The 16,331-nt window shown below is 43.1% G+C and overlaps 3 long non-coding RNA genes across 3 annotated transcripts; all 3 read right to left on the bottom strand.

Moving 5' to 3' along the window:
* Positions 1-871: 871 nt before the first annotated feature.
* Positions 872-2,524, bottom strand: LOC135367840 (uncharacterized). Its single transcript, XR_010414544.1, has 3 exons — positions 2,421-2,524; positions 1,698-1,758; positions 872-1,120 (listed from the first exon to the last, which is right to left on the bottom strand). It is a non-coding gene; the product is annotated as an uncharacterized LOC135367840 (long non-coding RNA).
* Positions 2,525-6,978: 4,454 nt separating this feature from the next.
* On the bottom strand, positions 6,979-9,476 carry LOC135367839 (uncharacterized). The gene is made up of 3 exons (XR_010414543.1): positions 9,347-9,476; positions 8,513-8,591; positions 6,979-7,151 (listed from the first exon to the last, which is right to left on the bottom strand). It is a non-coding gene; the product is annotated as an uncharacterized LOC135367839 (long non-coding RNA).
* Positions 9,477-14,455: 4,979 nt separating this feature from the next.
* LOC135368490 (uncharacterized) lies at positions 14,456-16,107 on the bottom strand. The gene is made up of 3 exons (XR_010414796.1): positions 16,001-16,107; positions 15,245-15,371; positions 14,456-14,798 (listed from the first exon to the last, which is right to left on the bottom strand). It is a non-coding gene; the product is annotated as an uncharacterized LOC135368490 (long non-coding RNA).
* Positions 16,108-16,331: the final 224 nt, after the last annotated feature.

The raw sequence follows: 16,331 nt of genomic DNA, 5'->3' as shown, positions 1-16,331 counted from the left end.
AACGTATTGACAAACTGCCCTTCAACCTCGCGAAAATCCTCGGACCATGGTCGAACGCTGCCCACTAGATGCAAGGTCTTCGTCTTCTTGCGAAGTACAGGGTGTGTGCAGAAAAACATGACCCGCATTTTTACATGTAACTCGTTGTCTACTTAGCCGATGACTTCCGGTGGCGCACGACGGCGTATTTATGCGTGCGAAAGCTACAAAAAAATCCTGGAAGCCATACTCAGTGTAAAAAAATAAACAGAGCGCGAAAACATGGGCTTCCATGCATTAGAATAGGGCGGTCATGACAGTGATGGTAGTGCATTTCGGTCTCAGGAGAGTTGTGTGCAGGCACCGCTAGGGATACTGCCGATGAGCATCCATGTGGGACATCGTTTCGATTTATGCACCGATAGCTCCCCTAGCGGTACTTGAACACAACTCTCCTACGTCCACCGTGTTGCCCTTTCACATACACCCTGTTGTCCACCATGTTGCCCTATTCTGATGCACGGAAGCCGACGTTTTCGTTGTTCCGTTTATTTTTTAAGCTGAGTATGGCTTCCACAATTTTTCTGCAGATTTCGCACGCATAAATGCGCCATCGTGCGCCACCGGAAGTTCGTTAGTTAGGTAGGCAACAAGCTATGTGCCTAAATGCGGGTCATGTTTTTCTGCACACACCCTGTACTTGCGCTTCACCGGTCTGGTGACGGATCTCTGAAAGTGCTCCCCCCTTCATCATCCCCTCATCCGTTCCCAGTGTGCAATAGGGCAGTGTACCGCCTCAGCGTCGGTGAATGGCACACCTCAACATCATCCAATGAATGTATGTATGTGTGTGTGTGTCTGCGTGTGAAGAAACAGCACAGACGGCAAGCAATCCAACAGTCACTTGAATTGGATCATTTATTGTTTCCAAGACGAATATGTAAGAGTAATACAAGCTGCTGTTCTCGGTACAAGCTGCAGCATGGAACTTCACCAAGTAATTTGTTTTCACCAAATGCAAGAAGTCTCCATCGATGTTCATGTCTTGTTTCTACTTTTCCGAGAACTCCTTTGACTCGTCAGGTCCGCATCTGTTGTATCTGCAGCTGCACCTGCGGCTGCAATCATTATCATGGTCGCACTGCATAAAATATAAAATGATATATTGCGTTAGTTTCTGCTTACGCACGGTTTTACCAACTGTTTAACTTTGAACCGAGATCAAGGGTTGCTGAAAGTTGAAGTTAACACTGAATTCTTTTTCTGCAAATGCTAGTTGATGACGTAATGAATGTTTCAGTGACAATAACTCGCTTTAGTAAAGCATAGTTAAGCGTTAAACTCAAGTTAAGGAACCGTTGATATCGGTCCAAATGTTATTAATCGGCGTTGGCGATACCAGCCTTAGACATGGAAATGCCCAGACATTGTATGACTAGCGACGACAATGTAGTTTCCCTTTCTTCTTTTCTCAATAGCGCGTCCTGGAGTAGCCAGTCCCGAGTGGCTCGGGACTAACCTCTCAATTTTTTTTCTTTTACAAATCGAATCAAACCCGCAACGACATCACATGTGGCTGCTATGGCACTAACAAAAACAGCACAAGCTTCGATATATGGAATTTTCGTTATCTTACCGTGTACCCTAGACCACGAGTTGAATTTTAACTGAAATATCAGTTGACGAAAGTGGGTATGTATAGCAGAAAACGGACTTACAGACTGGCTCTTGCAGTCAGCATGCACGTCGACCGACTCTGATGAAGCAATTATGAAGCTCCTGTCAATGAACCAGTAGGACATATAAGAGATTACATCTTGTGTTGCATTCCCCTGGGGGGGGGGGGGGGGGCATGTTTAATTGTTGGTTTAATTCCTAGATAAAATATTGCGCCTGCTGATTGCGACTATTTCCTCATGACGGTAAAGGAGTAGTTTAGCTGCTACGTAGCACTACAATCGAGGTGTCCTCCACTGGCTGCGCTACGCCGATCGGATAGTGCCGAAACTTGCACGCGTACGCTCCCAACCCCAGAAAAGAGGGCACAAACAAACTGAGTGCTGCTTCATATAAGCAAATCAGTGTGCATATATCACGCATGTATGCCGCATGCGGCTACATAGGCTGTGTCGCTTGTTCGGTCTGGTTATGTCACTATTCGGTTCGTATTTTATCTGGTTTTAACATTATTATTCGCACATCCCTAGTCGAAATACCTCTAACAAGTGTCTGCGGCAGCGCCAGAAGTTATCCAGTAAGAGCTAAAGACAGTTTATCCGGTATGGCTGAACTATACCGGACCGCACACATCAGACCACACTTTGTGCCATAACATTTCCCTTCACCGAAAGTCAAAATCCTGAGTTTCGTTTCTATATACCTTTTGTCCACCTGTTATTAATGTTCTGACAAAACGTTAAGAAACGGAACGTAAAACTTACGTGATGACAAGTAGAATGAGTAAGGAGTGTCTCTTTGTGAGCATCATGGTGGAGTCAGTGTAACTGAATGACTACCTCTACCTACGCGGTATTCCCCCTTTATATTTGATGAGCGGCTAATCAATTTTCCATCGAAAGCGAAGAAAAAGCAACGGGGCGTGCCATAGTCCAGACGTGTATTTCTTGGTAGTGGACAATCAACACTCATACGTCATAATCATATACTGGATGATAGGCCATGCTGTCTAATTGGAATTCGAAATGGGGTTCGAAACAGGACGTGCTGTCCGTCTCGCTCGTTGCAGTGTGCTTTGTTGCATCGCCGTATGGACTTTGTCCTTATGGTACCTTATAGTAGTAGAATAGTGTAGTATCCTTATGGTAGCGGAAGTGTATTCTGCGAAGTGTTCACTACACAACTCAAGCCGCCCTATGCAATTATGGACGAGCGATTAATTTGATGGGGTTAAAAAAATTGGCAACGAAACTGTGCAATATCCGCTTATAGTTAACATTTTTTTCTTATCACATCGCCATCACCAGTTTAAAATTATTCTTTTAATAAATAAATACCGGATAGGGGGATCGTATACCGAAGGAAAGAACAAAAATAAGAAAGAGAGGGCGGTCTGCCTGCCGGGACGGGCGGCAAGTTGCCACGGAGAGAGACAAAAGGGGAAAGAAGAGGAAAAGAAAAAAAAAATGAGAAACGAAAAACGGGACACACCAACAAGACACACGACACATAGCAATGATTCGTTCAGTGCAGTGTGTTCGGTGGCTGTGCCATCTGGTTGTCACCTTCGGGTCACCATACAGTTCACCATAATAGCTTTCAGGTGGCCACATTTGTTACGATTTGTTGGGCAATGCAATTTCATTTGATGCTGCTTTTAGTGGTTCTGGCAGATACTGATCTGAGAACGCCTTTCGAACTCAATGTTATCGTTATTTAAAGCGTAGTTGAGAACATAACATTTCGTTTTCTCCAGCAACAACTCCAAACGGTGGTTTAAGTGGTTACGATTGACAATGTGTTTGGTGTGGGAAACATCATCACGAACTCGGTTAATGATTGAGTGGCGATGCCGCCAATGACTGACAGAAGCTGATTACTTCTTGCAGACGAATTACGGGGAAATAGCGCAACAGTTCTGGGTAACATAACAAGCTAGCACAAGCTGCTGACGCCACCTTCTATAAGGTAGGATCACGAGTTTGTCCTTCACGAAGTGGTTTGTTGGGTAACCGTTCATTGAAATAACGTTCAATCTCGCCAGGATTAACTAATTAACGAAATGAAAACTTGTCACGCAGACGCGTGATAATGCATTTCGTCATCCACCGAAATTGATATCCACTAACAGAACCTGAGCCTGTGCAGCAAGCAAATAGGGGCGACGCAGACAACAGCTCGAACACAGCTGCGCCCGAAGTTGTGACATCGAGTGACCAACCTTGCTCAGGGAGAGCAAAGGATGATGCCGGATGACGGAAACGGAAGCCGTGAACGTGGAGGAACACTGTTTGAGGAAACGCGACGGAGGGGATGGTACACATGCAGGACAGCTAGTGGACGAGATTGATGAAGAACACACAGCCTGAGCTTGAGCAGCAAACAAGTAATGACGACACAGACGACATATCTCAAACACAGATGTGCACGAAGTTGCGTCAGTCCCGTCAGAAGTCCCGGTCGGTCGTTGGAGCACCCATTGACTGGTCACGCATTTTGGAGCAAGGCAGAACTCGCGAAAACATATGGAGCGTTCATTTAATGATTTGTATTGTTAATTGTCTCTTTCCGTCGGGTAAGTGAAACCTAAACAAGAAAGCGTGGTGTACCTGCATAAACCAAGGATACGAAATACGAGATTGCATACGAGGAATTTTACGTCGATGACAACCGTCGAGCGTTTTAGAAATGCCGAGCATATGCATATGTTTTTTTTTTTGTATATTTTATAATTGAAAGATACATGGACATACGACAGCGTGAAGAACGGTCGACATATATTCTTCCGGGGGACACACATTTAGTAGATGATATCCGATTTGATTTTGTAGATATCTTGTAGCGCGTGACTATCTGTTTCTCTGCTGTATCGCGCTCGGCGCTGAACTCGATCTACAGCTTGCATTACGGGAGCAACTCTTCACAACCAATGCATTATGATATCTGGTGCATGCTTCTAAGGGGTGCATTCGGAATTAGACTCTGCATGTAACGCCTGTGTCAGTATTTTGCAGGTTTGTATGTAGAGGTAAATCCAATGGACAGTCAGCGGCCAAGATGCACAACCACAATGCGTGGACTGCATTTCATCAGAAATGCAGTTCATCAGAACTGCATTTCTCATTTCTCATCATTTGCATTTCTCAACTTGCAACTGCATTTCTCATTTCTCATCAGAACTGCATTTCTGCATTTCAGAACTGCAAAACTGCATGCAGAACTGCATTTCGTCAGAAATCCAGTTCACTGCATGAAAGCTTGTGTCAATAAACAGTTGAAAGCTTCACTGCGTGTACTTCATAAGCTCTAAACAATACGACGCCGAGCAGAACGACGGTACCGTTGTTCTGGAAGCCATCAGGACTACCGGAGGTATGTAAGCTTCGTAGTGCCATCCGAAAACACCTCCAACGCCTGGTTCGCAAAAGCTGGAAGTCATTCTGTTCCACGCTTTCCCCTTAACCACATACCGGAGGAATATGGCATGCAGATTGTTAAGACTCTTAGTTGTCCTATCGAGCAAGAGACTCCCTTCAGAGCTCTCGCGCTTCATTTGAAGATTTCAGAAATTACAGCTGGTGAAGAGCGCTCGGGACTAACATCTCAATTTTTTTCTTTTACAAATTAAATCAAATCAATCATTAGGTCGGAATGCCTTAGCTCCCATGTAGCAGGGGTTTAGGGAAAATAATCCCGCATATTGCGATACCGTTCGTTTGTTCAAATAAATGTCCATTACTGTCGGGATAAGGATGGTTCGTTCGTGTCAGCAAGTTTGTCAGCAAGCGTGATAATTCATTTCAAATGGTTCCGCTTGATGGGTTGTCGAATGGTGGTTTGAGTAACATTCTTTGGACATGTTCGCAGTAGAGGGCCAGCACGTTCTAGGACCCAGTTACCATAGCCACTGCGAGGCAAAGCAGAATTTATGGAAATAGAACATGCATTTCATCACAAGCCTTTTACTTTGAGACAGTCTGGCAACTCTATACGTAAAACGTGGCGCATTTTTGTCGGTGCACAATACGATAAGCCATTGATTCGGGCCAGAACCTTTGCAGGAGTTATAATAAACACACAAGTTATGAGAAACGTAGTGCCTCAATCCGTTACGTGTATGAGTCTTACATAGATACGGCTAGGTTTAGTAAGTGAAAGTAAATAACCAAATAACAATAACAACTTTATTTTGATCACAGTGACTGGGGTGTTTCTTCGTCAGAGGCGATGCCACAGGTCACCAGAAGGGCGGCATCTTGGAGACTCCACTTGTCACAGGCGGTAGCTCCACTGAGCAGTAAAAGCGACTGAGTCGCATCCCATTTATTAATGCAGCATCCTAACTAGACACGTTTCGTGGCGTACGGAGAGCCAGATGTATCGCTGCTGCATGTTGCTATGTCGCTGCAGAAAGCTACTACCGCGTCGTATTTCGCTCGATGCATCTCCGTGCAAGGCTGTGAAAACAGGTCGTGATGATGATGATGATGGTAGGAGCAAAAAAACATGGAGATGCGAGCCCGCTCACCGCGGGACAAGCTACTCCAGGTTTAGTAGAGAAGAAAAAAAAAAGGAAAAAAGAAACGTATAAAAAGACGAGAGCTCTTAACGAAGGTGATGAGTGAGCGCTGTGCACCCTGACAATGAATCACAGGCCATTCGCCCAGTACTTTCACGACGTCAAAGGGTCAGCCATCAAGACGGTCCAGGGATCTCTGAAGTTGCAAACGTGCAGTGCGAAACTGCGCACGTTCGAGGAGAATATGTTCCGAATCTTCACGCACACCACACGTCGAACACAACTACGAAGGATTGGCGCATATCTTGAACAGACATGCGTTGGCCAATGGGACGTTGAGTCGGAGTCTGTGAAGCAAAGCTTCGGGCGGCCGGGACATCAGCGGAGGGATTCGGTAAGAAAGGTTCGGGTCAATTCTGCGCAGCAGCGACGTCGGCTCTGCGGAATTCGACCACAGCCTCCGAAGGAAAACAGGTCGTAGCAGACTTGTGTTTGATTGATAGATTGATAAACAAAAATGTGGAGATATGAGGGCTACTCCAGAACGCGTGAATAAAAACGAAAGTAGAAAAACCAACCCCAAGATGACCAAGAGGCATAAAAAACAAATGAAGAAGCAGTGTCCAACTAATGAATGAGTTTAGTAAATGAGATAGTGGTTCAGATGACCGTAGACTAAATACACCGATGGCCCTCAACGCACTGCACAATGACCCCTGTCCTCAACGACTTGTGTTTCTTTATTGTTTATGTTCCATACATTGTTTCTTGAAAGAAGTACTTGTATATTAGAAGTTGTCATCTTGATATGTTGTCGGTTACATGAAATTCAATGTCGACTTGTATTTCAGTGGCCCGCAATTTCGTTGCCCATCTATTCATTAAGGCCCACCTGGGAGCTGGCTGGCTACGCCTGGATGCATACGCTGTAAGTACCGCATTTGCATCCTCCTCCACAGTCATCGTCGTTGTAGCACTACACGAGGAAATTATAAAATGATTAATTGATAGGTAGAAGAAAAAAATGGAGATGTTAGTCCCAAACTACTCGGTGCTAGTTATCGCCTTTGTATTTTTTTTTTTCGTTATCATTTTACATCTTATGCAGTCCCGTCGGCATTGGGGTAGTGGGCCACAACCCAGGTGGCGAATTTTCCCATTCATAATCATCAGTATATTTGTTGTTTTGTATTGTTGACTGATTAGATGAGTCACAGAATTTATGAGCCCATCTTCCTTAACGTTTTAGCTTACTACTCCCTATATCATTAATTTACTGATTCGCTTTATTTTCCCCAACAAATTAAACAATTGAGGCCAGTTCTAAAGCTCTGCCCCATTGCTTTTGCACTTGAGTGTAACACTGCATCGCGTGCTTCAGAATAGCGCCAACACTCCTGTGCTTTACAATTAACTCACCTCAAATTTCCCATAAATCCCCTCCCTGTGTTGCGCCTTTAGCATACTCTAAATTCGTTTAACTAATCTGGTAATCTAAATTTCATAACACCCTCCACTACCCTGAACCCTTTACACTGCCACTGTTTTGCGAAGTTTTTTGCTCCTAACCTTGGCCCAATATATTATAGTGTCTGTTGAAATGAGTGCCGTTGCGCTTGATGTCACAACTCTCCAAGCCTCCATGTCACAAGCCTCTCCATATTTTTCTTTCTTTTTCCAATCAAATTCCTCACAAACCAAGGTAGAGGGTTCCACTACTGGTGGCGCCACTTTAGGTGTATGCAGCTCAACAACACGTATAATGAGATATTTTCTTGAAGAGTAATAAAATGCTGACAGTATTTGGCGACACGATTACAAACCGCCCCGATCACACGAGGCTGAATTTCTGAGTTGATTTTGATTTGATTTGATTTGATCTGATGCTTATTGACGCAACAACAACGAAAATCATACTGCGCCAAGGTAAATTTCTAAGTTGAGATATGAGAAGAAAAATATGAAGACATCGGCTGGTTCGAATTTGTGATGCGCCTACTTCCAAATGTTGTTAGCCATGCGCTATTTTGAAGAGAAAAAACTGTTTTTTTTTTGCATGTAGAGAAGATGAAATGAAATTCAAACAGATCAACAATCCGCTCCATATCTTCAATCTTACCGTAATTGGAGATAATGTGATGAAGTTAAATTGAAGTTTGCATTTGGCACCTGAGCGGGGTAACATCCCTATGACATCACCACTCATCATTTAGCTGTTTTGTTGGATTTTGGAATGTCACTAATTTAGAAGCCGTTCCTGGTCTAGCGGAAGTGCAGTATTTGAAGTGAAAGAACACTCCGTCGAGGGAGAACATGTGTGATACAAAGTTTACGTACTTCAGAGCCTTCATCGTTGCACTCTTCTGCACTGTTTATGTCGGCGATTAAATCCCATGCTGCAGGCATCGATAAAACGCTGCAAAGGACGCCGAGGTATCGTTTTCTTGAAAAAGCATTAAAAAATTGCTGGACAACCAAAGGAAATGTGATCTCTTACAACCAACGTGACCCCAATGAAGGCATATATGAAATGTATGTGCTATGTATTTGCGAAGTCTGTACAATACTGTGAGAATACTTCAACTGAATTTACTAGCTTCCTCCAGTCGCGTTTTACTGCTTCCACGAACCTGGTATATAACCAACTGCTGATGTATCTTTCAGAGCATTTTATGTGATGTGATGTGATGTGATGTGAGTAAAGAAAAAAATGGGGATGTAAGTTTCGACGAAGTCAAACTGGCTACCCCAGTACACTAAATACAGAAAGTTCAATCTGACGATGAGATGATGAAAACGCAAAAGGATGATGTCCAGAGACGAACAGAGATGATAATTGAGTTCAACATGTAGGTCAAAAGTTCAAGAGCTGCGCCCAAGTTAGAGTAAAGTGGCGGAATCACCGGGGGTAGACAACGAGATTTGGCCGAGGCAGACCAACGATTAGGGACGACACAGACAAGTAAGCCTTGATAATACAGCCTTGATACATCTTTTCCCTGAGTTGTTTGCATTTCACCGGGGGCACACACAGGACACATCACACATTTTATGTGAAAGTTAAGCACTGCATCACTTGTATAGCCTGTACCATACGTACTTTAGGTATGTTTCCTATTCTTTTTTTTTTCTTTTTCCTGTGCGAATACGGAATGGGGAGGTAAAACTTACGTGAAGACAAGTAGCAAAAGCATGGTGCGCCGTACTAGAAACGCCATTTGTAGCTCACTAGCGGTGTGGCTGCTACTTGGTGTCTCCTTCTTGATTTGAGGAACATACAATTTATTTTCTCTGCAAGACACGTAGAACCAGTTATAGATTAATCTGGCACTTTTTTTACTCATAATGAAGCCAGACTTTTCATAAGCTGTGAAGCCTCATGGCAACAACAACAAATAAATCGTGACTATGACGTGGGGTGATTCACCGCTGGAGAGCAATACACTGCCCCATTACACGCTGAACATTAGATATGAGACATGAGACTGACAAGTTACCTAATGCAGAAGTCGATTGCCGTCAAGAAGGTCTTGTGCAGAAATATCCTCCGTTCTTGAGTTGAGATATCGCTTTTAACTAGTTTTCGTGTCATTTCAGCACAGATGAGGCTATCGGGGGAATAATTACTCCCAGATACATGATGGTGACGACATGATATATCCCTAGACGTACGCTGCACTAGCTCATTACATGTTACAACACTGAGAAACCGTCGCCAATGAGAGGGTAACATGACTTATATTTTATTTTACTGGCGACTTATTTCTTTAATTGCGGACTCTAAAGAGAGAACAAAAAAAATATTCCAAAGGATGGCCATTACGAAAATAACTTCGATGACCCTTCGAAAGGGGACACTCCTGTAGGCGAACCTCTGCCTAAATTTTGCCAATTAGTTCCCAGTAAGAAGTAGTATAGAAGACAGGAGAAGAAGGAATGTTCCCCACAGCAGAACGTCACCTACTACAGCTACGTTATTTTACGTTAGTTCGTCCAAAGCGTCATCAATATAGACAGCGAATTTCAAGAAATATTTAAATGACGTTCAAGGTATTTGAGACACAGCGCTGCGAGGTCCATCACTAATTACATTTTCCCTGACCAAGCCGATGTACGATATTGAAGTATGAGAGGTTAGCCCCACGGTTAGCAGTTTTCCATCAATATTTCTTCAACGTTCAGCTAGAAAAAATAATAGTAATAGGGAGAGCCTCGAGGAACGCCAGAAGTAGACGAGTAAACATCAGAACGCACACGAGAGACGCGGACAGCGCAACTGCTCTTACATAAATAAGACTAAAAAAATAACACAAGGGACTCACAAACACCGTATAGTTTGGACAGGAGAACCGCCATGATCAATTAGGTCAAATCCTTTTGAAACGTCAAAATAAACAACGTCAACCTAGCCACGAGTGTTGACGACCGGTGGAACAACAACAACAACAACTGATGGAGAAGTGGTGATGACATTGGATGTTTCCCCTTTGTTAGCGACAGGACTGTACCCCACTTCACGGAGGTTAAATATGAGAATGAATTAATGATCAGCACGACGCGAAGACAGGTCGCAGACAGGTGCTTGTACTTTTTGTGTGTAAGTGTACTGGGGTAGTCAGTTCGACTTCGTCGAAACGCACATCCCCATTTTTTTCTTTATCACATCACATATTATATCACATACTTTATCACACACACGAAGTTTTTAACGACATATTTCAAAAAGGCACCTTTTCAGATCAATTGAAAATCGCCAAAATTATTCCGGTCTATAAGAACACACACAACACACACACACACACACATTGGATGGTGATGGGGTGGGGTCTGTAAGGAGAGAGACACACAGTCACCGGGAACTATAGACCGATTGCTATACTCCCTGATCTAAGCAAAGTCCTTGAAAAACTTATTTTGAGAAGATTAGTAAGATTTTTTTAATAATTACGACCTCCTATCGCATTTACAGTTCGGGTTCCGCAAGGGAAGATCGACCATCTCTGCACTTGTAACCATTACGGAAAAGATAAGAAAGAATATTGACTCAAAATTATATACAATGGGGATCTCTTTAGACCTCAGTAAAGCGTTTGACTTGATTGATCACCAGCTTCTATTAATGAAAGTAGAGAGATACGGCATACGAGGTGTAACACGCAACCTAATTGAGAGCTACCTCAGCTGCCGGGCTCAACACGTTTCAATTGGCAATACACGCTCTGTTGAACGTTCTCTATCTCTAGGCGTCCCACAGGGTTCCATATTCTTAGTTCCCTTCTTATTAATAGTTTTTATAAACGACCTCCCTCAGTACTTAGAACCTACATCTACATCAGTCCTTTCTGCCGACGACACAAACATTTTTATTGAATGTAACTCACTTAATGCTCTTTTTGACAATGCAAATTCCACTCTGGAAAGATGCACGTACTGGTTGTCTACGAACAAACTTGTCCTTAACATTACGAAGTCAAACTATGTCCTTTTCACAACGCCCTCTGTGCCCATTAACATCGACAGCCTCAGTGTTATGCTTTCAAACTTTATCCTTGCTCGTGTCTCATCAACAAAATTTCTAGGCGTCACACTTCACGAGCATTTATCATGGCGCCATCATGTAACCGAAGTCATGCGCAAAATTCTATCGGGGATCCGTGCATTATCAAGAGCTAGAACTCTCTTTTCGATTCAGACACTACTACTCATTTATAGGTCATTGATCGAGTCACACATCATGTATGCACTAGAAATATATGGGTTAACTTGCCCAACACAGTTACAGCCTATTTATCTGTTACAAAAGAGAGCACTGCGAGTAATTCTTTCTCTCCCGGTCTATGAGAGTGTCACGTTTGCATTTGATGCGTTGAGTATATTGGATGTATATAAGCTTACCCAGCTGAGGCTATGCATGCTATTATTTAATGTTATCCATGGACATCTGCATATACAAAATGTTGACCTCTCATTTTATTCGTCTCGTTATTTGTTACGGAAAGATGAGTATATCCCCAACGCTCCCACTCCAAGAACAAACTTTATGCTACATTGAATTTCTTACCAGGGCCCCAAAATATGGAAACCCTCTCCTATCGTGTACGTGCAATGCGAACCCTTAGTGGATTCAAGCGGCTACTTAATGGGTACCTATATAATGGTACTATACAATAATCTTTAGAGAAGATTTCCATTTATAACGTCTGGGTTGTGCTAAATGTATAGGCATGTTTTGCATATTTATTGATATATAAGCCAGTGTCAGTTTCTTAGCCATGTAATGACCTTTTGTAAAAACATTAATGCAGTTTTTCGTTCATCAGTATCCTTTGTTATAATCTTTGTAGTCTTTGTATCTTCTCTTTTTTTTCGTTTTTTTATTGTTATCCACAAGACCATTTCTTATATAATGCTAATGCTGTCTAGCTTACAGGGACTGCTTTACAGGCTTGCCCTCGCAGTCCTCTTGAAACCATGTATCTTGTACTTTCTTCCAAAATAAAACAAACTGAAACATCACAAGACAGGTCGGAGTTGTCCTACTGAAACAAATGACACAAATGATACCAGATTATAGTAAGTGTCGATCTACCTGTCAGGAAGCCACTTTGGTTTTCTACAATTTCGTGCATGCAGCAGGCAGGAGTATAATATACTGATGGACCTAAAATTTTCTGCAAATAGTTCACTATCTGACTTATAAACCCGAACTACTAAGGACGTACTGCAGTATCTTGGAAATATATTGCACTTGAGCGACAGATTAAAAATATACATAAGCACGGACATGAAAATGTCGCAATAGGCATTGAGAAAGGCATTAGGTATGCCAGTGGTGTCAGGTAGCGGGCCGTAGTCGGTTTTAACTTTCGAACTGCATTAATGACATCCCTCTCGTCTAACACGAATGTGTGCAGACTATTCATAGAGCCAAAGCAACAATATAGGGTCAGCAGAAGGAGTTGTTGAGGTAAGGTCGTACACAGATGCAAAATGAGAAGCGAACATATTTGCTACAGTAGATGAATTCGACTGTACTGTGCTAGCGTCGTACAGTGAAGCTGCTGCTTCAGGTTGCAGTTGGTCTTGTTCGGTCCATTTCCGAAATTTTGTAGGGTTTATTTGCACGTCGATCTTGATATTGCTTAAATTCAACATTCGATCGCTCTCGATATAAAGTAAGGTTCTCATAATCAAGAACGTTTTTATGTTTTTTGGATCTTTTGTGATAATGCTTTTATTTGTCTTACTCAGATACAGGCGTGTCAGATGAGAGAACCAGGCAAGGAATTTGCGACGGCAGGGACTGTGCGTAAGTACAGACTGAGCTATACCGTCAGCAAGAATGGAAGTGAACAGAGACACTGCGGTGTCAGGACCGATGCAATTAAGAACAGAAGAGAAGTAAACACAAGCACAAGCACAATATGAGTAGTTTTATTTCAATTGGTTTGCAGTCAAACAGATATATTCATTCCCATGACACTGTGACATACCTGGGCATGATGCGGCTGATGCTGCGGCACGCAGAGAACATCAGAATCGTGCGTCACGACTCATATATTTCACCAAGTCCGACGCTAGGTCCATGCTGACTGCTGTGTGTCGCCAACTGGCTGAGGCAGACTGGCTCTCTGGCGGGGCTCGCGCCTCGCTGCTACACCGCGTTAACCCGGAGCTTGCCTCTACTTTCCCGACATCGTTCCCTAGGCCGTTTGCGTCACTTTACCACCGGCTTCGCCTCAACGTGCCCTACAGCTGACGTCTTCTTCACAAGCTTGGAAAGGCGGATTCACTCAACAGTGGCACCTGTGGGACTGTTGAGGACGCTGAACATATCTTATTATCCTGTCCACGGTATCAGCAGCACAGACAATCTCTACAAGCTTCCTTAGCTCGGCTGGATGGCAGACCATTTGATGTCGTTAAGGTTCTTGGCCCTTGGACACTAAACCATCAGTTTTACGCCATGCAGGCGTTTGTGCGATTTTGCGCAGACTCCAAGTTGGTGGACACAGTGTGACTGACAGCCTGTGTGGACAGTGTGTGTGAGTGACTGACCGAGAGTCTTCGTCACTCATTGGTTTTATTGTAGATAGCCATTTGTGCTTTCCTAAGTGATCTGGAGTAGCCGGCTCTGATAATGAGTGCCTATTTCTCCATTTTTTCTTTTCTTATCAACTCAACTCAGATATATTCACTCGATTTAATAACCTGTTATCTTTTTCTATGAAAGGCGTATAAAGCTTTGTACACGCGTTATGAAAGAAACAGACACGTTGGTATACTTAAACAGTGATTTTATTGTTTACAACACATTTAGGAAATAAAGCAGACGTTAAACTCGGACGTGTAGAATTATTTTCGGGATTCTTTGACGTAAATTCCTGAATACAGACTCCAACAGGTTCCTACATTCATCAGCATCGGTCCTCCCAAGCTTTTATGATCCTTTCGAAAGTGGTCAGTCTACGGTCGGTTTGTTGTCGGTTGTAGGTGCTCTCCAGTGGTGAATCACCCCAGGTCATAGTCACGATTTATTTGTTGTTGTTGTCGGTATGTTGATGCATACCTTGATTGTTTCATCGCATTTGCAGTCGGCTCCACAGTCGTTTTCGTCCTCGCACTGGGTAAAACACATTTTGAAATAAGTTGATGAAGTAGTTGAAGGAACAGTAAGAATGATTGAGCACCGTTCTGGTCTTATCACCATCAAGACGCATTGAGACCAGCACCACTACGACTCACTGAAATACAGAGTCGTATTGATGTGATTCTGTCCTGTATCTCTGGAAGTGATTCGTCCGTACGTCCGTAATTCTTTTTTTTTTTTTCAGTGGCAGTCCATTAGCCCTTCATTACCGCGAATGCTGCGAATTGATGAGCTCGATTCGTTTCTGTGGCTTTTGCAACAACGTCGATAACTAGATTTATCGGAATATTAAATGTACTATTAATTCCTCTAAAGACTCTATAATCTTCAGATGTTTATAAAAGGCATTGCCCAAACAAAATAAACTTCACTTAGCTGAACCAGCATGAAAAGGCATGTCTGAGACATAATTTACATACGTCCTCGCCTTCACTTTCGCAGTCCAGTAAGCCGCCCTCCTCCTCCTCCTCCTCCTCCTCCTCCTCCTCCTCCTCCTCCTCCGAAATCTCCTCCTCCTCGTTCGCTGATGCAGTTATTATAAAGCTTCTGTGAATATAGGAGTAAAGAATGCGGAATCCGCTATGATGTGAATAACGGAAATTATCAAAGGCAGGCCATATTTATGGACAAACACGAATACGTAAGCCTGTGAATATTTGTTTGAGTGCTCAGTTCAGTCTGGTGAACTGACTGAAGCCAAGCTGACCGCTAGGAATGACATTGTCTAGTTGTGGAAGAATATGTCTCGCTCCTGAAGCAGCCAGTGCATCGGAACCAGAATTAAAAGCGATAAAACTCCAGTGATGGCCACATAAACACACACACAGACGCACACATACAGGTACTGAAGTTTCAAAAAGTCTTATTTCAATGCAGAATTTCTCCTACATATCCTCTCTTCATCAGTTCACGCACAATTTCCCGTACCGGTACATTGCTTTAGGCGTGTTGCCGAACAGAAGTTTCCGCATTACAGAAAGTATTCTAATTGGTACGCGGAGCAACTTGAGCACACGACTAATAAAAATGCACTTTTGAAAACATTTTACATATTACTTGAAACGAATTCATGGATACTCGAAGCTTGCATATGCGACCTCTACCGCACTCAGAAATTTTCTAATTTCTCTATCCATTCTGAAACATGTACGCAGTAAGGGATGAGTATCTCTTACATTAACACAAGCAGCATGACAGAGATGCGTCGTCCCGAGAACCTCATGATCGGCTCCAGTAAGCGAATGGTTATGTGCTTAGATACGGTAGTGGCCTCTAGACACCTCTCTTCCCGGCATACTAGGGCTCAGAGAGCTGCAGCTTTATAAGGCATTTTATTACCAATGACGACAACAATATTCACATTAGGACGCCTTCCCAGTGGTATGTTGTCATATGTTTGAGGGGATGATAAAATCCTATTTCTGAAGAAATTGCCTGGCTTGTCTCATCATGTCATCTATGATTTTCGGCGCATGTCAAAACAACCCCCAACAACAACATATATAT

Source organism: Ornithodoros turicata, chromosome 9 (assembly GCF_037126465.1).
Source record: "Ornithodoros turicata isolate Travis chromosome 9, ASM3712646v1, whole genome shotgun sequence".
In the NCBI taxonomy this organism is placed as follows: domain Eukaryota; kingdom Metazoa; phylum Arthropoda; class Arachnida; order Ixodida; family Argasidae; genus Ornithodoros; species Ornithodoros turicata.
The sequence above is the reverse complement of the archived record's forward strand: the minus strand, read 5'-3'. Positions and strand labels throughout refer to the sequence as shown.